Source organism: Podarcis raffonei, chromosome 7, assembly GCF_027172205.1.
Source record: "Podarcis raffonei isolate rPodRaf1 chromosome 7, rPodRaf1.pri, whole genome shotgun sequence".
Classification (NCBI taxonomy): domain Eukaryota; kingdom Metazoa; phylum Chordata; class Lepidosauria; order Squamata; family Lacertidae; genus Podarcis; species Podarcis raffonei.
This window is the reverse complement of record NC_070608.1, coordinates 24,736,776-24,762,305: the sequence shown is the minus strand read 5'-3', so window position 1 is coordinate 24,762,305 and position 25,530 is coordinate 24,736,776. Positions and strand designations below refer to the sequence as shown.

At 44.1% G+C, this 25,530-nt stretch overlaps 1 protein-coding gene across 3 annotated transcripts in view; it reads left to right on the top strand.

The window, feature by feature from the left end:
* Window positions 1-13,542: 13,542 nt before the first annotated feature.
* The window catches only part of CPQ (carboxypeptidase Q), a 157,075-nt gene continuing 145,087 nt past the window's right edge, over window positions 13,543-25,530 (top strand). For 2 of the 3 annotated variants that reach the window (XM_053395585.1, XM_053395586.1), the window contains exon 1: window positions 13,543-13,872. The gene's annotated coding sequence lies outside the window, so the exon portion shown is untranslated. Of the gene's footprint in view, window positions 13,873-15,101; window positions 15,231-25,530 lie in introns of all 3 variants that reach the window. The other variant, XM_053395587.1, reaches the window with a different exon arrangement.

Genomic DNA, 25,530 nt, shown 5'->3' with positions numbered 1-25,530 from the left:
TTCCAAGTATAATTCTTGGTAGGCTTAAATTAATATTTAACCATTCTGCTCCTGTTGCTTATTACTCTCAAATTCGTTGCAGAGCTACGTAATTTAATAGAAAGTGGGTGGGCGATACAATAAAAGAATAAAGTACAGTTAAATTGAGGCAGTTTCCTGCGATGCAGAAAAACATATTGTTGGATGGTTTTTAGATAGTAACACATTGAACACGCCCTTCAGTGGACTGTTTGGTCATTTTTACATTGCATTTTTACAAAAGGGTTCTTATTACTTTCTGTGGTAGACTCTATATTTTATTACACATATGCTTCCAAATCAATGGCGTACTCGCTTTTTGAATAATGTGGACAGTTCTGATTGTTCATTCTCAAAAAGGATACTGTAAAGCTGGGGAAAGTTGCAGGAAAAGGGGAAACAAAATGATCAGGGGGCTGGAAGAATTCCTCTGTGGGGAAAAGCTATAAATAAAGCCTTTGAAGGTTTTCATTTTAGCTGAAAAGATGACTAAAGCAGGGGGTTATAATAGGTTATACCATTATGCATGTTGTGATGATTTTCTTTCTTTCTTGTCACAATACCAGATCTCAGGTCATCCAATCAAACAGATTGCAAACCAATTCAGGACAGACAAAATAAATAAATAAAATTTAAAAAATTGTCCAGTAGCACTTTAGAGACCAACTAAGTTTGTTCTGGGTATAAGCTTTCGTGTGCATGCACACTTCTTCAGATACCTTTTCTTCAGATACACTTTCTTCAGACAAAAGAAAGTACAGTGGTACCTTGGGTTACAGACGCTTCAGGTTACAGACTCTGCTAACCCAGAAATAGTACCTCGGGTTAAGAACTTTGATTCAGGATGAGAACAGAAATTGCGCAGTGGCAGCGGGAGGCCCCATTAGCTAAAGTGGTACCTCAGGTTAAGAACAGTTTCAGGTTAAGAACGGACCTCCAGAATGAATTAAGTTCTTAACCTAAGGTACAACTGTAATTCTTCACCACACAACTAAGCTATGGACAGGGTTGGCCCAAAACATTTTGGCAGCTGAGGCGAACCACAAAATGGCGTGTGGAGTGAAGATCTACCTCAGGAACACAGGTGGGAAGAGACCAGCAGTACCTCCTATTCGCTAGGAGGAGGTGGCAGCTCTGGCATCTGTTAGTTGCTTTATCCAGAAAGCTCTCAAAGCAACTTAGCAAGATAAACTAGATAAACTTCAATATACCTACCTGTACTATAGCGGGTGGCACTGTGGGTTAAACCACAGAGCCTAGGACTTGCCGATCAGAAGGTCGGCGGTTCGAATCCCCGTGACGGGGTGAGCTCCCGTTGCTCGGTCCCTGCTCCTGCCAACCTAGCAGTTCAAAAGCACGTCAAAGTGCAAGAAGATAAATAGGTACTGCTCCGGCGGGAAGGTAAACGGTGTTTCCGTGTGCTGCTCTGGTTCACCAGAAGCAGCTTAGTCATGCTGGCCACATGACCCGGAAGCTGTACGCCAGCTCCCTTGGCCAATAAAGCGAGATGAGCGCCGCAACCCCAGAGTCAGTCACGACTGGACCTAATGGTCAAGGGTACATTTACGTTTTACTATAGCTTCTTAGGAGTTGGTAGCCATTTCCCCTTTTGAAACTGTACATACTTGTTAATTTGGACCATGATCTTGTCATAAATTCTTAGCAAAACACTTTCCATTGAAAATGTCAATATCTTTCTTACAGAAACTTACTTTTCAGTATAAACAGACTTTTTTTTAAAGTATCTATTTATGCATGAGTTATTAAGACCATAGGGATAGGGTTAGAAAAATACTCCTGTCAAATCGAAGTAACCAGCCCAAGAAGACATCATCCATTCTGTTGTGTGCAAGTGAGTAGGAGTGAGAAGAGCAATCATTATCTAGACTTTTTAAAGACTCAAGTTGGAAACTATTTTTCATGGGAGATCTCCTGGATCTGGTGTGAGAAATTGGCAACATTGAACAGCAAAACACCACATACATTTGGTCACAGTTTAAGGAATCAAAGTTACAATATAACTGACATTAGCATTAAAAACAGGCTGAGCTTTTCCGCAAGCTTCCTTCAACTTATAACTGTGACTCTGGAAATTGTCACTTCCATTTTTCGAGGAACCACAGCTTGCAATGTTGTCCAAACCCTGCCTGTTGCGAAAAACATACGGTGCAAATTATATATTTATATAAAAGTCTAGTGATTAACAGATGCCTCTCTTCTCTTGGCAGATCATATCTCTCAATCCAGATGGAAACTAAGGACATCTGGATGGTGAAAGAAGGACAGTAACTTGTTAAACTATTCCCTTCAGGAACTATTTACTTACTGGTACTGGGCATGTGTTTAGCATCATCCATGCCCTAACTGTGCATGCCCTAGAGTTTCCATAACCTTTCCTTCAGTTCTTCCTTTTCTGGAGACAAGAGTGATTCAGCCTTATACTGTGTTTTAGGGAGATTGCATGTAGCTTGATCCAATGCTATTTTGTTCCTAAAGGGAATAAAATCCAGGGAATCTAGGTTGAATTGGGCAAACTTCTCTAGAATGGTAATTCACAAGGTACTGGAGTACTAGGTCAGGTAACTTTATAGTGTAGCCTGACATTAAATATCTTAATTTAAAAAATCAACAGCACACTCTTTATATCTGCCTACTTTCAACCGTCACTTTAATATGATGCATTTTCAATAACAGAATCCCACACAGCCTTCAGGTTTTAAAACAATACAATGAACAAAGTCCCAACACCATCTCTGTAGACTGACTAATAACAATATTTCATTGTTATCTTAAAATTCAGAATGCGAAGATCTGGAGTGAAGTTTGGGCAGATAAAATCATTAAAAATCATTTTGTGTGTGTAATATGGTCCCTGGATTCATGGGCAAAAAACAGTGCGTTAGAACAGATACAGGATGGATTCAGTTCAGAAGAGGCAATTTGGTTTATCCGCTATAAAAGGTCATCCCAGTTTATTGGGAAATTGGTTAGTTGTAGCTTTCTTGTCCCAGTTGTGCAGTTGTGATATTTGCTGCTGCCAGGAAGAAAATCTGGAAATCCTTTCCTGCATTTCCTTTACTGAGTAAAGCCATTGCACAACACATCTTCTCTTCATGAGAGACTTGTTCCCACAATGAATCCTGTGACAGGATTCCCATGACATCAGATTCCTGAAGAGTAGCCTTGTGACCTGCAAAAATGCATAAAGTGATGCTGCACGTCAGAATTTAGCAGATTTATTGCAGCAGGAGAGTTCAGAGGTAACACGAGTAGGAGGTGGTGCACAAAACGATGCCTGGAAACGATGCCTTATGAGGAACGGCTAAGGGAGCTGGGCATGTTTAGCCTGGAGAAGAGGAGGTTAAGGGGTGATATGATAGCCATGTTCAAATATATAAAAGGATGTCACATAGAGGAGGGAGAAAAGTTGTTTTCTGCTGCTCCAGAGAAGCGGACACGGAGCAATGGATCCAAACTACAAGAAAGAAGATTCCACCTAAACATTAGGAAGAACTTCCTGACAGTAAGAGCTGTTCGACAGTGGAATTTGCTGCCAAGGAGTGTGGTGGAGTCTCCTTCTTTGGAGGTCTTTAAGCAGAGGCTTGACAACCATATGTCAGGAGTGCTCTGATGGTGTTTCCTGCTTGGCAGGGGGTTGGACTCGATGGCCCTTGTGGTCTCTTCCAACTCTATGATTCTATGAAAACCTAAGTTTGGATTCTGTTTGCGTTTGACAGCAAGCCTGCCCAATTCAATATGCAAAATGGAACACCCTAGAAATTCATACTTCTCTTAATTTTGCAAGGTAGTTCTCTCCCTACACATGTAGTATCCATGGCTGAAGTATTTTTGACAGATGCCCACTCAACCTCTGCTCAAAAACCTCCAATGAATCTTCATCCCTGCCTTGTTCCTGATGTAGATCTTTACTTCCCCTTCTTGGCAGGGAGGGGACAACCTTACTGTGGTTTGCCTCAGATGCCAAAGTATTTTGGTCCGGCCCTGGTTTGGTCCCCCAGATGGTGGATGCAGAGGATGGAAGCAGAGGATAGGTTATGGACTCTCCTTGCTCCAGCAAGTGACTGAGAGGATGAGGCTTTCCAGTTTTACTGTTGTTTTGAAAACAAAACGATCCAGGGGATGGAGAAATTAGGAAAGGTTACAACATTTGGGACCTCTTGGTTTAGAAAACAAGGCAAGTAATAGGAGACATGACAAAGGTGTCTAAAGTTATACATGGTGTAGAGAAAAGAGAAAAGTTCTTCTCCTTCTCTCAAAATATTTGGGACATCGACTTGGCCACCAACCTGGATGGTTTCAAAAGAGGATTAGACAAATCTAAGGAGGATAAAACCATCAGTGTCTGCTAGTTACAATGGCAATGTTTTGATCCCAGCATCAATAGTAGTAGTAGTAGTAGTAATAATAATAATAATAATAATGATAATAATAATAATAATAATAATAATAATAATAATAATAATTATTATTATTATTATTTATACCCCGCCCATCTGGCTGAGTTTCCCCAGCCACTCTGGGCGGCTCCCAATCAAATGTTAAAAACAGTACAGCATTAAATATTAAAAACTTCCCTGAACGGGGCTGCTTTCAGATGTCTTTTAAAGATAGGATAGCTGCTTATTTCCTTCACATCTGAAGGGAGGGTGTTCCACAGGGTGGGCGCCACTACCGAGAAGACCTTCTGTCTGGTTCCCTGTAACTTCACTTCTCGCAATGAGGGAACTGCCAGAAGGCCCTCGGCGCTGGATCTTAGTGTCCGGGCTGAACGATGGGGGTGGAGACACTCCTTCAGGAAATATTGTCGACAATATTTCTTGGAGTTTTATGAAGAAAAATCTTCAGGGGATGGGGGTTGGTCAAGGTTTTGAAAACGGTATAGGTACAATTTACTCAGAACAAAAGGCCAAACTAATTGTTAACAATGTGGTGACAGAGGAATTTAAGATAGAGAAAGGGACACGACAAGGCTGCCCAATTTCCCCATTGCTCTTTATTTCGGTCCTGGAGGTTTTGCTAAATATGATCAGAAGGGACCGTTTGATTAAAGGTATACAGGTCGGAGCTAAACAGTACAAATTGAAAGCTTTTGCAGATGACTTAGTATTGACGTTACAGGAGCCAGAATCTAGTACTAAAAGAGTATTAGAATTGATTCAAGAATTTGGTCATGTGGCAGGATTTAAGTTGAACAAGTTAAAAACTAAGGTTCTTGAGAAAAACTTAACACTGATTGAGAAAGAGAGGTTTCAGAAGGAGACAGGTTTAACATTGGTTAAGAAAGTAAAATACCTGGGGGTTAACATGACCGCTAAGAACTTGAATTTATTTAAAGACAACTATGAGAAATGTTGGTCAGAAGTGAAAAAGGATCTAGAAATATGGTCAAACTTGAAGCTTTCCTTGTTAGGTCGAATTGCTGTTATAAAGATGAATGTATTGCCAAGAATGTTATTTTTGTTTCAGTCATTGCAAATTTTGGACAAAATGGACTGTTTCAAGAAGTGGCAGAGAGACATTTCTAGATTTGCCTGGCAGGGCAAGAAGCCCCAAATAAAATTTAAAATATTAACTGATGTAAAGGAAAGAGGTGGATTCGCCCTGCCAGACCTTAAACTCTATTATGAATCAGCAGCATTCTACTGGTTGAAAGAATGGCTGCTTCTTGAGAACACTGACATTTTGGATTTAGAAGGTTTTAATAACGTTTTTGGGTGGCATGCATATTTGTGGTATGACAAGGTTAAAGCATACAAAGCATTTAAAAACCATATTGTCAGGAAAGCATTGTTTAATGTCTGGATAAGATATAAGGACCTACTTGAAAATAAAACCCCAAGGTGGTTGTCACCGATGGAAGCAAAGGCCCAGAAAAAGCTCAATATGGAGGCCAAATGGCCGAAATATTGGGAAATTCTGGAACAAGAAGGAGACAAACTGAAATTGCAGAGTTTTGAGAAACTAAAAGATAAAGTGCGAGATTGGCTTCATTATTATCAAATAAGGGAGGCTTACAATTTGGATAAAAAAATTGGCTTCCAGGTGGAAAAATCAAAATTGGAAACAGAACTGCTAGATCCCAAAACTAAGATACTTTCAAGAATGTATAACTTGCTGTTGAAATGGAACACTCAGGATGAAAAGTTTAAATCTGCTGTGATTAAATGGGCACAAGATGTTGGACATAACATTATGTTTGCTGACTGGGAACAATTGTGGACCACAGGTATGAAATTCATGGCATGTAATGCCTTAAGAGAGAATATTATGAAAATGATATACAGGTGGTACATGACACCAGTCAAGCTTGCAAAAATCTATCATTTGCCCGATAATAAATGTTGGAAATGTAAAGACAATGAAGGTACATTCTTTCAGCTTTGGTGGACGTGCCCAAGGATTAAGGCTTTCTGGGAGATGATATATAATGAAATGAAAAAGGTATTTAAATATACCTTCTTGAAGAAACCAGAGGCCTTTCTTCTGGGCATGGTCGGCCAATTGGTGTTAAAGAAGGATAGAACTCTTTTTATGTATGCTACAACAGCAGCAAGAATACTTATTGCAAAGTATTGGAAGACACAAGATTTACCCACTCTGGAAGAATGGCAGATGAAAGTGATGGACTATATGGAATTGGCGGAAATGACTGGCAGAATCCGAGACCAGGGAGAAGAGTCGGTGGAAGAAGATTGGAAGAAATTTAAGGACTATTTACAGAAACACTGCAAAATTAATGAATGTTAAAATGATGTCGGAATGAAATGAAGCGGTTTTAGCAACAATGTTAAAAAGGAGTATGTAAAAATGATTTGTTAATAGATGAAAATATAAGGTTATAATATGTTAAGATAAAGAACTAAGATAAAAACAAAGAGGGAAAGGATTTGCTGAACCAACTACTCGAAATGGAATACAAAAAAGGGAGGTGTGAGGAGGTCAGGGAAACAAGTGAATGAAAGGCAAGACATTGAAAGATGGACTTATTTTTTACTGTTTTTTCTTTTTTCTTTTTTTTCCTACTCTGTATTTTGTATTATTTGTTTTTTTATTTTCTTATTATTTTTGTAATCTTTTTTTGAAATTTGAATAAAATATCATTTAAAAAAAAAAGAGAGAGACACTCCTTCAGGTATACAGGACCGAGGCCGTTTAGGGCTTTAAAGGTCAGCACCAACACTTTGAATTGTGCTCGGAAACGTACTGGGAGCCAATGCAGATCTCTCAGGACTGGTGTTATGTGGTCCTGGCGGTCAGTCCCAGTCACCAGTCTAGCTGCCGCATTCTGGATTAATTGCAGTTTCCGGGTCACCTTCAAAGGTAGCCCCATGTAGAGCGCATTGCAGTAGTCCAAGCGGGAGATAACCAAAGCATGCACCACTCTGGCGAGACAGTCCGTGAGCAGGTAGGGTCTTAGCCTGCGTACCAGATGGAGCTGGTAGATGGCTGCCCTGGACACAGAATTAACCTGCGCCTCCAAGAGACTGTATGCCTCTGAATATCACTTACAGTGAATCACAGGGGGGAAGAGCACTGTTGGGCTCATGTCCTGCTTGTGGACTTCCCATAGGCATCTGATTTGCCCCTGTGAGAACAGGATGCTGGACTAAATGGGTCATTGGACTGATCCACCAGGCTCCTCTAACATTCTCATTAGCATAGAGAAAGAGTAGTTGACTAATCCATGGCTGTCATTTGACCCTTACACAAAATGGATCCACAGGGCTCTTTGTATTTTTGCACTCTCCTTGGGAGTTGTGGCTATGGGGCTGTCAAGATGCGCTTCAAAATTTACCACTCTAACACTGGTCCAACTGCATTGTCTAAAAGAATGTCTAGCGTGGAATGTGTTTATCTTCTTTATTTTTAACAAAATGGTTCTTCTATCACCTTTTTCTTGGAGGAACATCACTGGCCAAAGGACTCATTAGTTGAGGCCGTTGACTGCATACTGCTCCACTACTTGCAGCACGGGCGAGTTCCCAACTGGAATTCTGAACGACGGCTTGGGCTTTCCTGACACAAATGCCTTCTCAAATGTTCATAGCATGCTACAGCTTCAATGCTCTAAAGAACCATGGAACTGTCAAGTACAAGAGAGAATAGCACAACTGTGTGGCATAGATTGTTCTTGGCAGCTGGTCCGCAGCTGTAGAATTTATTCCTGAAACCTATCACTGTGATATCTGAACATCTGGTGATTCTCCCTCATCGCTCCCTTGCCCCTAAAACCCAGCAAACATCACATCACTTAAGCTATCTCATATGTCTTAAGTTCCTCTTCCTGCCTGCCTCTGTGGAGGTTTTCATATTTAATTGATGGAAAGTGAAATGAACAATGCAAAGAATTTGGAGGAAAAGCAGCAACTCCTGCCTCCGAATAACAGCACCCAAGACAATAGGATTTCACTGATGCAACATAAAGCCCTACCTTGTTGTTGCATTTTTTTTAAATTGCTGATACGGTAGGCAGAAGAGTCATAGCATGGGGAGATGAACGATCTCATCTGCTATGCAAGCTCACTAGAGACACTGAGATGAATCCCTGTTTTATCTGGACATCCAGTGATTTGAAACATTCAAAATCCCTTTTATTCTTTCCAGGGCAGGTAATTTTGTACACAGGAACAAACCTGTGAAATTAAGAGCTTGCACAAAGGAATGGTGTGAGTTTCCTTAATGGAAGATTTGTTGCACCTTCCATTTGAATGTGAAGCAATGGGCAGCTCAACTGGAAAGCTAGATAAAGCTAGATAATAATAATTTAAAAAATAAAAATAGCCACTTAGTTCAGAACTCATAGAAAAACCGTTACTAGCTTAACAGGGTCTCTGTTTCCAGTTTGTAAAGCAGGAATAATATTAACCTACTTCACAGAGGCACTGACAGGACAAAGGAGTGGAAGATTATGATGTCCTAAATGCAAACAACAGACATTGAAATACAATTGCTGTCATGAACTGGCAGGACAACAGGGAGGAGGCAGAGGATCCCAGCGAGGGGTGTAGCCAGGACTGGGACACACTGGGGCAAGCAAGGGATGGGGAAGGAGAGGTTGGTATATGAAGTACTCACAGGGTGATGGAGGATGATGGGGGTCAGCACACAGAAACCAGAGCAGCAAGAACCATCGCCAGAGCCAGAGGGGCCCACAAGGCGGGTTCTGAGACCTAGGGAGCAGCAGGTGGGCTGCTCCAGGAAGCTGAGGTAGGCTAGGGCCCAAAGCCCAGCTCTCTGGCTGGCCAGGTGGGGGCTCACTAGCTCTGGAAGGAGGTGTGTGATTCCTCAGCTGGAGTAGGCTCAGAACAGGTGAGGGCCGCATGCCTCATCAAGCCCAGGTGCTGCAATCAGCATGCAAAGTATAAAAGGGAAGCAGAGCTGAGGTGCTGTGTCTGCTCAACCTCCACAGGACTGTACTTTGGTTTGATTCTGAACTGGATCCTGACTGCTGGACTTCGGACTTGAATTTACCCTGAACCTTTGGACTTTGGACTTCACTTGTGTGGACTGACCTCAAATTTTGGACTTGGCATCCTGACTTACTGCCAGGTAGGCCAGGGGTTCAGGAAAATTGTGCTCTAAGAAATGTGAATCACCAAAGCTGCTCTTCTCTGGCATACTGTTATGGCCTGTGGCTCTTCTGGATGTGGTTGAACTCCAATTCCCATCAGCCCCAGCCAACATGGCCAAAGATCAGGGGTGATTAGAGTTGTAGTCCAACAACTTCTAGGTGACACTTATACTACTTTATCAACTGCCATTCCCCTTAAAAGAATCCTGGTGACTACAGTTTCCATGATACTTTGGGGGAAGCCATGGCTGCTAAAGTGGTGTAACAGTGCTTACACCTGCTTTAGTGACTAGGAACTGCACCACTTTTCAGAAACTGAAGTGCAATGTCAGCACATTTTCTTAATACTTCCCATTTTCCTACACTGAAACTGCAAAGGTTGAGTCACTGAATCAGAGGGAACCTTAATCTGAATGGTTCACTGAATTTATTATGGTGCTGACTGTATCGCAATACACCTGCTGGTGTATGAAAAACACACAAGAGACCAACATCTGGGGAGGAAAACGGGTGAGTGCGTCTTAATGTCACTGACAGACATACCAAGGAAGTCTTCTGGTAATTTCATTAAGTTTTTCAGGATAAATACATATCAGTTAAAGTCTAAATCTGGGTGGAGCAGTTCATGAGGACTGAGTTTTAGGAGCATTTCCTAAGCAGAAGCTTTCTTTTCTTTCACTTTTGGAAAAATGTGGTGCTCCAAAAGAAATGACACAGAAATTCAAAGGAATGGTGGTGGCAGAGTAGGAAAATTTGCCTAAAAAGCAACCCAAAACAAGTTCAAAATGGTGCTACTGTGAACCTTCCAGTCCTACATTAATTCAAGTGACCCCAACTTGGTGCCCTCCAGATGTTTGGGACTACAGCAGTGGTGCTGATGGGAGTCCAAAATTTCTGAAGGGGGTCAGATTTGGGTATTGTATTTTTTAAGCTTATCTGCAGATATTGAACCTGGCAGCTTTGTGTATATTCCAACATCCTTTTTGGTTCCTTTTTCTTTTCTCTGCTCCATGTTCTAATCCCCCAAGTAGTAAATGATTTACTAGCAAATTATTATGCCAGAGATCTAGTATTTTAAGTTAATTATTTCTATTTTGAGTGCCAGGAGGCCCCAAGCCTAACGAGTTAAACACTACAAAACATGTACCGGTATATGATACCATTTCCAGAATCCAGGTGTCTTGGGAAGGGATTTAGCCGTCTGGAATACCGCCAGCTAAATAAACAAATAAGAAAAGTGGACATCATGAGGTGCCCAGAACTTTATCGCTTCTGAACTGTCCGATACATTAAGGGAAGGAAATTCCCATTCACCTCCCCCTCAAGGGTGAAATGTGGAGGGGAAATACACTGTTACAAAAGCCATTATAAACTGAATCCAGTCTTTCTGCCTATTGTTAAGTACAGAAGCAAATCCATCAGCTTGATTTGGAATTGGGACCAGCAAATTGAGAGGTTTTCTTTAAAGATGACAAAATGGCCACCCCTGAAACTAATCCCCAAATTCGAATATTGCTGACTTTCCCAATGCTTAATAGGGTACAATTGCTACCCTCAGCTCTGCTGTGAGCCGTTTTTTCTCTGGTCTTCTGCACTTTGTGATAGCAGCAGCAACTGAGAAGTCTCAATGGAGGCCTAAACTCCCCTTCCTAGTGCTTTGAATGCTCTGTCTCATATGCCAAGGATTCTGGGAAACATCATTTCCCAGGGTACCTGGCATCCATACTAAGGACAAAGGTGTCCTAGAAAATTTGCTTTCCCAGGTGACCCGGCATTTAATGGACTAGGGGAAGGGGGAGGCATACGATCTAAGATGAATAACTTCTTTGTAGGAAATGCTCCTCAGTTGGTGAGGCTGCTGAGTATTACAAATAGGGCAAGTTTGTATTCCAAGACAGGTATAACTACATTCTTTGATGACTTTACTGGAAGAAATCTAGGGGGGTGGGGAAGAAATCTAGGGAAAGCATTTGCAATGTCCCCTTTTCACAGATAAGCAGATGCTGCAGAAAAGCAAAATCCTAACCTCCTTTGTGACTTTATTTGTGTGCACATAATTCTTTTTTAGTTTTAAGCTTGCCCAATATCAACATACCTATGTCTGAAAGCTTGTAGGTTTGTAGCATATATTATTTGGCAAAGCCACACAAGGAGTCTCTGCCTGGCAGTTGATTAGGGAAAGAGAGGTGAGGTTCACTAAAACAAACCTTTTGTGTGATGCTTTGAAAACAAAAAACAAAACTGATCATCAGTGAGCTAGATTGTTTTAAAGAGCTGAATGTAACACTGTCTCTGCGACCATCAAATTTAGTTATGTTTTCCACCATTCAAAAGAAAAGAGAGAAGTTTGTAAACAAAAAGAAATACAACAACAAAAATGGCAGATGGCCAGATTATGACTCTCCTCTTAATGAGACAAGGAAGTAAAATCAAAGGTACCAAAGGAGAGTGCAAGGAAAAAGTGTGAGGTGGAGGAAAGAGTTGACAGATATGTTTTCTAGGGCCCCTCAAAGAGCCCAACACAAGGGCAGTTTTTTCTATTATTACTGCAAATGAAACCTCTGTCACCAGACCCAAAGGGAAAGAAACAGAAGCGAATAGATGTGAACATATTACAGTCACTAAGAACTGAGAATGTGTTTTGTGAGTGACAGTGAGTCATTCAATCATCTCTGTATTTTATCGCCTTACGGATAGATGTTCTGTGACATCTTTATAAACTGCGAATAATAGGAACTCAGGCTTGAACAAAAGAGGATCCTGCTGGAACAGGGAAATGTCCCATCTAGTCTTGCACCCTGTTCTCAGAGTGGCCAACCAGATGCCATGGGGAAGCCCCAAAGCCCAAGAGCCCTGAGCTGCCTTCATGTGCATAGCCAAAAATGATATTGGGAGGGCAGGCTTCATATTGGGGGACGGGGTGGGAGAATCTCCTTGTTAGGGGGGCAGAACCTCAGTTAAGTATTTTTTTATTGATTTACTTGATTTAGGTGGGCAGCTGCCTCCCCCAGCTACCCCTATGCCTAGCATGTAGCTTCAGATCAGATTACATGCAACCACCACAGTGGCGCATCTCATAGCCTGCAAGTCTGTCAGAGCCACATGTCTGGTGCCAGTGTTGCAGCAGCAGGACTTGGCGCAAGGATGAGCGGGAGATGACCACTGAATGCCAAATGTAGGTACATCAGTCCGCATATTGTTCCTTACCTGCTCTATTTCTAGTCCTAAGCGATTCAACCTTTTCTTCGGATGATGAGATGGCCGGTGTGACCAAAGCTACGATTAGTGTTTCCCAACCTTGGGTCTCCAACTGTTTTCGGACCACAACTCCCATCATCCCTAGCTAGCATGACCAGTGGTCGGGTATGGTCAGGTCCGGGTACGTTCTACCCGGACACTGAGGTCCAGAGCTGAGGGCCTTCTGTCAGTTCCCTCACTGCGAGAAGCCAAGTTACAGGGAACCAGGCAGAGGGCCTTCTCGGTAGTGGCGCCTACCCTGTGGAACGCCCTCCCACCAGATGTCAAAGAGAACAACAACAACAACCAGATTTTGAGAAGACATCTGAAGGCAGCCCTGTTTGGGGAAGCTTTTAATGTTTGATGTATTACAGTATTTTAATATTCTGTTGGAAGCTGCCCAGAGTGGCTGGGGAGGCCCAGCCAGATGGGCGGGGTATATTATTATTATTATTATTATTATTATTATTATTATTACTATTATTACTATTATTACTATTATTATTATATGATGGGAATTGTAGTCTGAAAACAACTGGGGACCAAAGGTTGGGAAACATTGTAGTACACTGCATGGGAGATGTTGTTTATCCGAGCTACCTTGCCTTCTTATGTAACCTTGCCAGCTCCTTTTTTTTAAGTTTATAACTTCCTTTTCACAAGACTCCCGCCCGGGGCCTCGCACAAGCTCTGCACAGGCCTGTCTTGATGCCTTTGGTGCTGGAATCATTACAAAAGAGAGAGCTTGCTTTGTTTTCTCCTGGCAACACCCCACTGAGGCGAGGGGCTCTCTCTGGCCCTCCTCGCCGGGCTGTGACCGAAGAGCCTCTCCAAAGCGCACAGGCAGCGCACGAGGCTGACGTCTGTACCCGTTGGAGAGGCAAATGCTCCTGCCAGGCGGCCAGCTCAGGCAGGGAGGAAAGCGCCTCTCCGGCTCATTCAGCCAAACGCTGCTGCTGCTGCTGCGCAGGGGACGTGGCCTCAAGCTCTCCTTTCCGCCACCTGCTCGCTCGCTCCAGAGGAAGGTTTGTGTACAGCCCCGCTCCTCCCCCGGGTTCTCCACGGCAGGAGGCCGATCGGGAGCCGTTTGCGGGCCGGAAAGACCCGCGGCTGCGCAGTTTTAAGGCCGGAGAAAGCGCGGTTGGCGGCCCGGCTGCGCACGCTTGGGCGCAGGGAGGGCCGCCGCTTCTTGAAACGCCTCTGCAGAAACTAAAAAAATGTGTTCTGAAGTCAAGGGAGCAGATATTCTCACGGGGGCGTCTCGTGGTTCCTTGAACAAGGGGGAAACTCCGTATAGGATTTCTCCTCTTGCTCACAATTCAGCCCACAAAACGGGAAGGAGGGGGGAACCTTACCTTACCTTCTTCTGCAACTTACTATTTGTCTAAAGGTAAAGGGACCCCTGACGATTAGGTCCAGTCGTGGCCGACTCTGGGGTTGCAGCGCTCATCTCGCTTTATTGGCCGAGGGAGCCGGGGTATAGCTTCCAGGTCATGTGGCCAGCATGACTAAGCCGCTTCTGGCGAACCAGAGCAGCACACGGAAATGCCGTTTACCTTCCTGCCAGAGCGGTACCTATTTATCTACTTGCACTTTGACGTGCTTTCGAACTGCTAGGTTGGCAGGAGCAGGGACCGAGCAATGGGAGCTCACCCCATCACGGGGATTCGAACCGCTGACCTTCTGATCGGCAAATCCTAGGCTCTGTGGTTTAACCCACATCGCCACCCGCGTCCCATAACTTATTTACCTAGTAGGAACGGGTAGCGGCGGAGACTATGGAGGGTGTGACTGCGCAGTTGAATGGATAGATTGTATTGACGACCTGGTTTTCACCTTCCAGAGGAGCTTATTGATTATATTTAAGCATTGTGTGTAGTGGAGAGACGAGGAGGGGTGATGTTTGCTGGTCCAGCTCCGTGTCACGCATTTCCCTTCCTAGGATGAGTTGCGCTTGCCATACATAGCCTTGCATGGTCAGTTTAATTCTGCTGTTGTGTTTTTAATTAAAGCCAATTACTGAACCTGACAGGTGGGGGTGGGGGATAACCCAAGGGAACAGCAAATTGCAGCCCGTATTCTGATGACTGCTGGGAGATCTACCTCTAGATATTCAGCACGATTAAAGGCATTTCATTAAAATGTACAGCGTTTGTTTGGGCCACTTTGAGGAGCTGGCGCTGCCAGTGGCAGGAGATGATGAGAGAGACAACGTTTTAGGTACTCTTCCACCATTCTTGCCCCCACTTTCCAGCTGCTGCTCATTGCTAACAGCCGGGACCTCTGGATTCACTGTCCAATAACCAGGGCTTCCTTCCTGCAAGCAGCGGAAGCAGAACAGGAATCACAGGTGACAGTTTCTGGGAGGAATCTAGCATTTTTTGTAAAGTTGCTACCGCTTATTCCTGATTCTGCTCCTCTAATAGTAGTTTGGTACAGAAATTTTATGAAGTTTCCCCCACTATTTATTTCCACCCACTGTCACTAAGGCAACAATCATTTGCAGGGGACACAGAAGGTCTCTGTGCTGGGCAAATTTACCTGAGCAGTGTTACCTGTGAGTCTCGAATCTGCCAAAAGGCAGGGAAATGTTGGCACCCTTATCTCGTATTTGACAGATATTCTTCTAATATACATACATAGTAGGTTGGGTGGACTTAGCCAAGTTCTGGGTTGCACATAGGCTAATTTTTATCTACATCAGTTATAACTTGCATGTATGCCTCAGATCTACAGTGGTACCTCGGGTTACAGTCGCTTCAGGTTACAGACTCCGCTAACCCAGAAATAGTACCTTGGGTTAAGAACTTTGCTTCAGGATGAGAACAGAAATCGTGCTCTGGCGGCGTGGCAGCAGCGGGAGGCCCCATTAGCTAAAGTGGTGCTTCAGGTTAGGAACAGTTTCAGGTTAAGAACAGACCTCCAGAACAAATTAAGTTCTTAACCCGAGGTACCACTGTAATGCAAAAGAGATTTCACATCAACCTCAAATAATAACAGCAAGAGTTTAGTGGCATACTAATTTTGGCACAAGCCTTTATGGGCCAAACTCTGCTTCATCAGATGATGATTTTATTTGAACTTGTTAATTACTTACACAGAAAGCTCTCTCAGTGACTTACTATATATCTAAGAACATAAGCATAGGTAAAGCTGCAATGGTGCAAGGGACTTCCCTTCGTCTGCAAATTCTGATCCAGAGGGTCCCTTAACCATCTGTGACTATTTTGAGGGTGCAGGGAGGGCTTCGTGGGTGGGGGAGAAGAGGAAAGGGAAGTTCTGTTGCACAAGTGGAAGTCTGTTGCGCAGGCAGAACGGCAGGATTGGATATTATTCAATACTGTATATTAAGAACACATTTACACAAACCGCATGCAGTTCACAAAGCAACCCCAATAATAGCAGCAGATAGCTTCAGCAGTATAACTAATACTTGAAACATTATCCTCCTCCTCCCCCCTCCCCAAATGCACTCACACATATATGGCTGGGCTGTGAGAAGAATTGTTATTGTAAAGTAAAGCCGGAAGAGCCAGCCATGCAGGCGAGATGTGTGTCACATGCAGAGCCCACATGAAAATTAGATTCAGTCGCATAACAAAAGGAGTCAATCTTTTCATCCAACTGGGTGTTGGCTTTTCCCAACTGTTAATGAATTGGCAAACCAAGATGAACAGCGTACATAATGCATTTTTGCAGTGAGCTAGGCACTCCCAGCCGATGCTAAACCCAACAATGCCAAATTTTGCAAATTATTCCAATTTAACAGTTTCTCACTGGCGTCTCCTTTGGGTGCCCCATTCTTTTTTGAGGGGGGGGGGAGTATGAACATGGCCAGAATGTATTGAGAGACTGAAATGGCCCCTCACTGGTTATCATTTCTAATGCCCATTTCTTAGGTTCATGCAGTGGGATAAGTCCTTGTTTTTCTTACTAGCTATGGGGGCAGAACTGGCACCAGGGTGTGGTGCAGGAGAAAGTTCCCAGGCTTGTATCCCCTCCTGGTGAGTAGTTAGTTAAGAAGAGTTAGTAGGGTGGGGGGTGTCTGTAAGGATGGGCAGTACAGTGGTACCTCGGGTTTAAGAACTTAATTCGTTCTGGAGGTCCGTTCATAACCTGAAACTGTTCTTAACCTGAAGCACCACTTTAGCTAATGGGGCCTCCCGCTGCTGCCACGCCGCCACCATGCAATTTCTGTTCTTATCCTGAAGCAAAGTTCTTAACCCAAGGTACTATTTCTGGGTTAGCAGAGTCTGTAACCTGAAGCGTCTGTAACCCGAGGTACCACTGTCATTCTACCTACAGCCTGTTTAAGGGAAGGCTCACCAGGATAGCCTGTAGATCCACAGAGGGGAATGTGTGGCCTACTACATGATGTTGTTGGACTACTACAACTTCCATCATCCTGGAACATTAGCCCTGCTGGATGGAGCAGGTGGGAGCTGAGGCCCTGCATTGTAAGGGGTTGGACCCTTGGGGTTCCTTCCATCTCTATGATTCTGTGAACATCTGGAGCACACATGTTCCCAATTCCTGCTGTAGATCTGTGATGATGCAGTGGAGAGGCATTGGCCCGGAGGGACCTGAAACTATTCAGCAAACAGATCTGGGGGTTGAAGTTGACAGCTCCATGGCAATTTGATGTGCAGCAGCAGTGAAATTCATTGGCAGTAGAATCTGGACACAAGAAAATATTTCACACAATGCGTACTAAAGCTGTGCAGATCACTGTCCCTGTGTGTGGTGATGCTGGCCATTGGCTTGGGTGGCTTCAAAGGGAGTTAGATTCATGAGGGGATGGCCATTATAACTAAGGAGACCCAAACAGGAAGGCTTCGGCCTCTGTGATAAGCTTCAAAGCTTTCTAGAAGCATCTATTTGTCCATGGTATACTAGACTAAGTGGACTCTTTTTTATATATAATTAATTTTTATTCAATTTCCAATATACATTCCATCCATGTTTAACATCCACTTCTAACATATACATCTTTTAGACTTCCCTCAGCCTGTCTGACAATTTTCCATATTATCACGATTACTCACATTTCTTAAATTTATATTGCGCTTTAACAATCTTATCATATCTTTTAAGCAACATTTCTATCAATCATTTTCACAGAGCTTCTTGAAAGCCAACAAGCGTTAATTGCTCCTCACATACATTTTTGATATACTCTGTAAATTTATTCAAGTCCTCGGTAATCTCTGGTCGCGTTGGTTCCGGATTTTCCCCGTTAATTTGTCCATTTCTGCATAGTCCATCAGTTTCATCCTCCATTCTTCCCTTGTCGGCATTTCTTCCTGTTTCCATTTCTGGGCCATCAAAATTCTAGCTGCTTTCACTGCATATAAGTGGACTCTTGGTTGGATCCCTCATGGCACTCTTAAATGGTGTTCTTAGGGTTGGTCCAAACACGCATCTCTCTACAATTGGGTATATCATTTCTGTAAGCCAGACTCAAAAGCTCCTGACTTCCATTCTTACCTCAACAATTCACATCATAACAGTGTGCAAATAAAGCAAACTTTGGGCTTTATTCAACTAAATGATTGTGCAAGCAGAATGGCTTCCACTTGTGCAGTGGGGACTCCCCACCTCACGGCTCACACGTCACGCATTAGAACAGATTTAGGAGTGGGGAGGAGGAGAGCGGTGAGGTCCCATTGCACAAGGGCAAGTCATTATGCTTGCACACTTATTTAGTTGACTACTCGGATTTTTCTCTGATTTTCCTGCTTAAGAAAAATTACATGATCAGGAATGCGCACACACACACTTTAGAATGCAGCTTCCATGTCAGCTAAACAAATCTAGAGACTCTTAATAATTAGACAAACTGCCTTCTTTCCATGCAAATGGTGCTGAGCTGGTTTTCCATTTTTTTCACATTCCTTGCCTGAATTGCCCTTGCTGAAAAGGTCGGTAAATCCGATGTCGCAATTTGTACAGGAAAGAACAAAAATACAAATTCTTTGCTTCCCAAGCTTATTGAAAATCAATGGCTTAAATTTTGCAGAGGAAGGAACATAGCTGGAGGCAGAGATGTCTTAGTAAATTATACATGGGGAGAGGGAAGAAAACAAATAGCAGGATATTGGTGGGTTGTTTTTTTAAAAAAAATACTCCCAGTGTCTGCCCTCCTGGCCTGTCCTTTGACCTGTTGTGTTGACAAGAGCACTGCATTCTCTTGCACATTGAGCTCCCACTATCCTCTTGTCCTGGGATCAAGGGCATCTTTCCGTCTGACCTTTCTCACATTTGTCATTGGTGGCGAATGTACCAGCAGAAAACCACAAGTATCTCATTATTAATGCATTAATATAAGCATTCTGACGGATTTCCAGGTTTTATTTTGAAACTCTGGGTTATTTTTGAAATGGAACTTGGCTGCTGGCGCCATGGGAATAAAATAACTGGCAAGTCACTCCAAAGGCCCTGTGTTGGATCAAGATTTTATTCCTCCCCCCCCCCCGAAATATTCACAGCACTGGTGGTATGCTGATGAGCACTGGGGTCGTGTAGCAGGGCAGGGTTCATAGAGAAAATGTGTGAACTCCTAGGCTGAAAAGGTTTGCCTGAGAACTGGTAGAAGTTAAAACAGAAAGCTGTGGGTGCAAGCAGAGGTTTTGGTGTGGTTGATTTTGTGGAGACATGACCGAAGCTCTGAAAATGTCACTGTACGCTGTGCATTTAGCGAATCAAAGCTAAGGGATGGGAAAGTTGTGTAAAATTCATGGTCTATTCAGCTGTTTAGGATATAGTGCACTGAAGAATTAACAGGGTCTTCAGTAGGGCTGGGCAATATATCAATATATTGTCTCTCTCTCTGTGTGTGCTATGTAAAACTCACAATGGGGGAAAAACCATGAAGCCAGCCAAAGCCTCTACAGAGCTCCATCATTATTTCAGACATTGTGATATATAGGTATATTAAAACGTTTAGCTGGTGATGTATCACGATGTTGAAAACCAGATATCACCCACCCCTAATCTTTAGTTAGAACAAAATGCTGCTGCTAGGTTACTCATTGGGGCTGGCTTTAGGGAATATATCTTACCAGTACATAAACAGATACAATGGTTACCATCTGTTCCCAGTGCTGGTCATTGTCTATAAAGCCCTAAACAGCTTTGGACGTACCTGTCTGGAGGATTGCTCCTACTGAATTAGCCTGGTGGAACTTTACAGTCCCAGTTGGAGCCCCTCCTCCAAGTCAGGTAGATGGAGACCAGAGAGAGAGAGACGACTTTTCTCATTTGTTGGGTTGCTCCCTCCCCTCCAAAAAAGAGGAGAGGAAATGCTTAACTCCCTAAAAGAACCCAGATTGGCATAACATGTGCATATCTCATTTAGATGCATTGCTGCAGCTATAGAGTTAAACAGAAATATGTAAGCAGAAATATAACATACATGACTATACAGTGGTACCTCAGGTTACAGACACTTCAGGTTACGGAAGCTTCAGGTTACAGACTCCGCTAACCCAGAAATAGTACCTCAGGTTAAGAACTTTGCTTCAGGATGAGAACAGAAATCTCGCATCAGCTGTGCAGTGGCAGCAGGAGGCCCCATTAGCTAAAGTGGTGCTTCAGGTTAAGAACAGACCTCCAGAACGAATTAAGTTCTTAACCCGAGGTACCACTGTAGAGGGAAAGACTATATGACCAGAAGACCTGTGTTTCTGCTCAGTCTGCTGTCCGAGTGCTAAATGTTGGTGGAAGACTTCAAGGGACCTGCTCCCCTCCTTTAATTTTTGTACAGTTCTTCATCTTTAAACTGGACAGCAGGCAGATCTTGAAACGGGGCTTCTTAAAATAGAGGACTGCTCTCTATAAAGTAGGACACAAGGCCACACTCCTGGACATGGAAACAAAGTCACTCCTGTCGGGGGGACACTCATGGCTCCCAGTTCTCTACATATTCACTCAGATGTAAGTTCCTCCGAAATAAAAAGGAAGTCACTGGGTATAGGAGTATATCCTTATGGCAGTTTTCTTACCACCTTCCTCAGGGCCCGCTGGCCTGCCCGTAAAGTGGGGGTGAGGTGATTGCCTCAGGCAGCAGATCCGTACACTGCCATTTACTCAGGCTGGCCTTGTTTTTCCGTGCTTAGGGACTACGGCTAGCAGCTCTGAAACCATGCTTCCAGTGTGTGATGTTTTGCATGTTCAGACCCAGAAACCTCCCCCCTAAATAAATTGACACTTGACTCAAAATGTTGGTTTGGTTTTTGGCAGAATTTTGGCCACAACTTTATTGATTACAGAAAGTGGCTGGTTGCATAGGCTCTGGTTCGCCTAGCTCCCTGCCATGCAGGTAGCGCTGACCCAGGGCACCAGCATAGGTCAGCCAAGGGTGAACATCTGGATAAGCGGAAAGCCAGGAACAGGCTAACTCCACCACCCAAATGTCCCCCTGGACTTGGGCATGGGCACAACCCCCTCTCAGGGGTTGACCAAACCATCGAGTCCCTGGGTTCCTTTAATGGAACACCATTCACATAGGGATAGCGAGAGCGTTCTCCCATCCCTATCCCCTGAACCAGAGCCTATCTGCAGCCTTACAAGTTGTGACGATTTGCTACACAGCAGATGAAACCCAAATGGCAACAGCCAATCAGCCAAGTGGGGGAAATTCCTGCCGTGCTCCTGTCCCAACAACAGACGACACATGACGGCATAGCAAGGTCAAGCGCAACAAGCCCTAAAAGTAGGGAGAGGTGGGCAGGTGTTCCGAATGCATGCGCCGAAAGAGGAAGCTCTGGGTCATGTGCATGGGCATAAATAGGTCCCTCGAACTGTTTAGACTGCGTCCCATTGGCCAGATTGCACCCAGCTTCGAGGGACCTACCAATCAGGTGTTGTGGCTGACCAATGTACCCACTCACAACACAGGGTGCCGGTTGTCCAGGTCTCACCGCAATACGTGCCCTCTTTAAGGGAGGATCCGATTTCACCTAACATTTTAAGTAATAATATAGTTTCTTTTCCTTTTTACAAACCACCCCTTTCTTTGTCTCCTTTGAAATAATTTTACAAACCACCCCATCCCACTTATTTCTGGGAAAGCAGTATTTTACAGATGCTACTCCCTTTAGTGTGAAATTAAACAAACCGGAATTCTAGTTTCTGAAATGCCAGAACGTGCATCATGCATGATGTCAGGCACACTTGAGAGCAGGGCAGATATTTCTTAGAACAGTAATTTTGATTTATTCTGGCAATTTACAAAGACTGTGTTTGCACCTGCACCATAACTTTGAAAATACTGCCGCCGTCCTAGACATATTAATGTTTGCATGGAAAAACATGCTTTGGAAGTTTATCACGAGCTAAAACATCCCTACTAAGTGAGTTCTCCATTGTTCTCATGAAGAAAGCGCTGAAAAATGGCTGGCTTGGCCTACGTGTGAGTAATAGGGGGGCCTGGTCTAAAGTGAATTAATTGTTGGTGTGCAAAGTCAGTTATATATGTGCAGCTGAATTCTCTCGGCTGTCCAGATAGCCACAAGCAACTAATTTAAGCTTCCACCCTCTGTTGATGAATAACTGCTTGTTTTTGTACCTATGCAAAGCTTTTGGGTCTGTATCAGGTGAGGGAAGCGAATTTCAGCATTCAGAGCTCTCCTGTTGAATATTCATGGCTGAATAACGTAGAGTTGTTTCAGCCGCTAGACCAGCACCTTGCTCAAGCTAAACAAGTCTGAGGTGGGTCAGTGCCTGGATTCAGTGGCAGATGTGATGGAACTGCTACGAGGTCACAGAAGCATGCCCAAGTTGTTCCGGTTTTCTCTGCATCTTCCTCCCTTGCAAAGATATTACCTAAACTTAGGTATTGTGGTTTAGCATGCAGTTTGCACATCACTAATGTAATGGGAATTGGGGTTGCTTATGCGTAAAACTCCTTGCTGCTCCAAGCGGGTTGTATAGCGAAACCTTTCCCTAGTTTGACAGCGCCTTACAACGCGACTGTCTTAATCACTGGCAGAATCCGTCAGTGGGCGTTTCCTGAACTTCTTCCAACATAAAAACTCCTTGACAGCCAGTCTCCGCCTAGCTTCTCTGCGCGGAAGCCTTCTGCGCAGAGTAGGCGTGCCAAGCGGAGGTCCTGCGCTCTCCCCACTGATCTCACTGGAAGAGTCTCGGAGCCTTCCCTCCGAAGTACTCTCAGCCTCCCCTTTCTTCCTGGTGTCACCTTGGTTTCCTTCCCCAGTGGAAGCTCTCTCTCTCTCCTTGCTAGTTCCCTCCCCTGCATCATTGGAGCGGCTTCCCTCTCTGCTAATCTCTGATGTCAGTTCCCTGACAACTAACACTGAAAAGTGTCTGTGGTTCAGAAGGAGTCCCTGCTGTTAGTTTTTAATGACTCCATGCCACTGTGCATTACTCAGAAGTAAGCCCCTGATTTCCATGGGGCTTGCTCCCTGTTAACTATGTGCAGGATTGCAGCCTGACTCGGCTAGTCTGAAAGGTGCCACATGGGACCGTTAACAAGAGACCCCACAAATTTCCAGAGCTATGGCCTTTCCCTAGGCATTATGTTTTTGCTGAGAGGCAGTGGGCACAGCCTCCCAGTCACCCTTTGTACCCCAGTTGGTGGCAGAGTCTAGGTAGCAGTTGGAGCTGAGCGTACTTTCTTGACTCTGTTTAGGTTCACGTCATCCTTACAGCCTGTGGCGTTTGTGGCTTACTTTCTTCTATCTGAGCTTCCCTCCCTGCTGCGGTTTGCTGAGGCAGCTGTGTGGTTGCCAGGTGTACGTTTTGGGCTGTGTTTCTTTCTGGTGGCGGAATAATTCAATGCAAATGAAGTATCAGGGAGAATTAGATTTGGAAACATTCCCTTGACAAAATACACTTTTGGAAACACTATTTCATTAAAGCTTTGGTTTAACTCCAGAAAGGGCATTAAAGGCGTAAATCTGCTCCGTCGATTAAGAGAGCCAAATATAACTGGGAGAGGAAAAATGGTTTCTCTGCTCTTACACGTTCCTTTTCCAATTAAACTTGGAACCTTCAGGACAGGGGCAGCTGGTGTGGTGCCTACAGATGTTTTGGACTACAACTCCCACCATCCCTGTCCATTGACCTTGCTGGATGGGGCTGATGGGAGTTGAGGTCTTTAACATCTGGAGGGCACCACATTGGCTACCCCTTTAGGGAGTGCACATTATGGCCACAATTTGAGGGGGGAAATTGTTTGGGGGAAGTGAAGGGATGATAAGGACCATTATTTAAAGGACCAAGTACTATAGACCTCCCTCCAAGTGTCCCTATTTTCTAGGGACAGTCCCAGATTTACAAAAGCCATCTAGGTTTCTGATTTGATCCCAGAATGTCCCAGTCTTCCTTGGGATGTCCCTATTTTGATCAGAGAAATGTTGGAGGGTATGGAATAGGATATCCCTACCAGCAAGGAGGTCTAAGTAACCACTGTTCTCTTCTTCCACGGGGCTGTTCCATGACAGATCACCACACCCTTACAACATCTGTGCTACTGACTTTCAAACTTTGGGATTCTTGAAATACACACAACAACAAAAGGAATAAATTTGACTCAAATCAATGCAACTCAAATTAGGTCTACTAGGCCCAATTTTTAAGCAATGTAGACTAAAGTCTCTTCTGGGGCCCCCCTGGGATTAGGGGTCCTGGAGCTTAAGCTCCATTAGTTTCATAGTAGCTCCACCCCATGACTGGCCCCTGAGACTCCCAAGGTCATGGGTAGGCAAACTGAGGCCTGGGGGCCAGATCTGGCCCAATCGCCTTCTAAATCTGGCCCATGGATGGTCCGGGAATCAGTGTGTTTTTACATGAGTAGAATGTGTCCTTTTATTTAAAATGCATCTGTGGGTTATTTGTGGGGCATAGGAATTCGTTCATTTTTTCCCTTCAAAATATAGTCTGGCCCCCCACAAGGTCTGAGGGACAGTGGACCGGCCCCCTGCTGATAAAGTTTGCTGACCCCTGCCCAAGATCATAATCCCCACAGACAACACTTTCTACCAATCCTGTTCCATGCGTTCCTCAAGGGCTTTTTGCCTGGCTGAAACGCGCCCTTGAATGGCGGCAACGCCTCATGCTTGCTTGGAAAGAAGATGGAAAGGTTTTTGTGATCTGGCTTTTTTGCACAGTTGGAATATAGCCTCCTCAGCAAAGTTAAGAGTCACTCTCCCTTGTTTTGCTCACCTTGGCTTCTGGCCCCTCCATGCAGCCCTCTCAGGCTGGTAAAAAAACGTTATCCACCCCTTCTGTGCAGAATGTAAATTGTGTCTGAAAGCAGGGGGAGCAGATGCGGTAATGGGAAATATTGTGTGGTGGGGAGCTGCCACTAGCCCCCAGAGTTATTTCTTGCGTTTCATGTACCAGAATCCAGGTTCCTCACCATTTGTTTACATCTTCGCAACAAAAGGACAAATCTGGCATGTCTTTGGAACATGAGGAGATGGCTCTATCTGGCCTGCTATCTGTCTCTGCCAGATGGCCCATGCAAGCCTTGGTCAGGTGTTTCTGCCTCAAAGCGAAACCACCCTCGGAGATTTATGGCTTGAATACAGCATCAGCAGCCGTTGCAGCACACAGCTCAAGAGTCCTGAACTGAGGCCACTGGGACATAAACAGGCAAGCAAATGGCATGGCTTCGTATTCTGGCAGCCAGAAGAAGGAACAATTTATACTTTATAGGA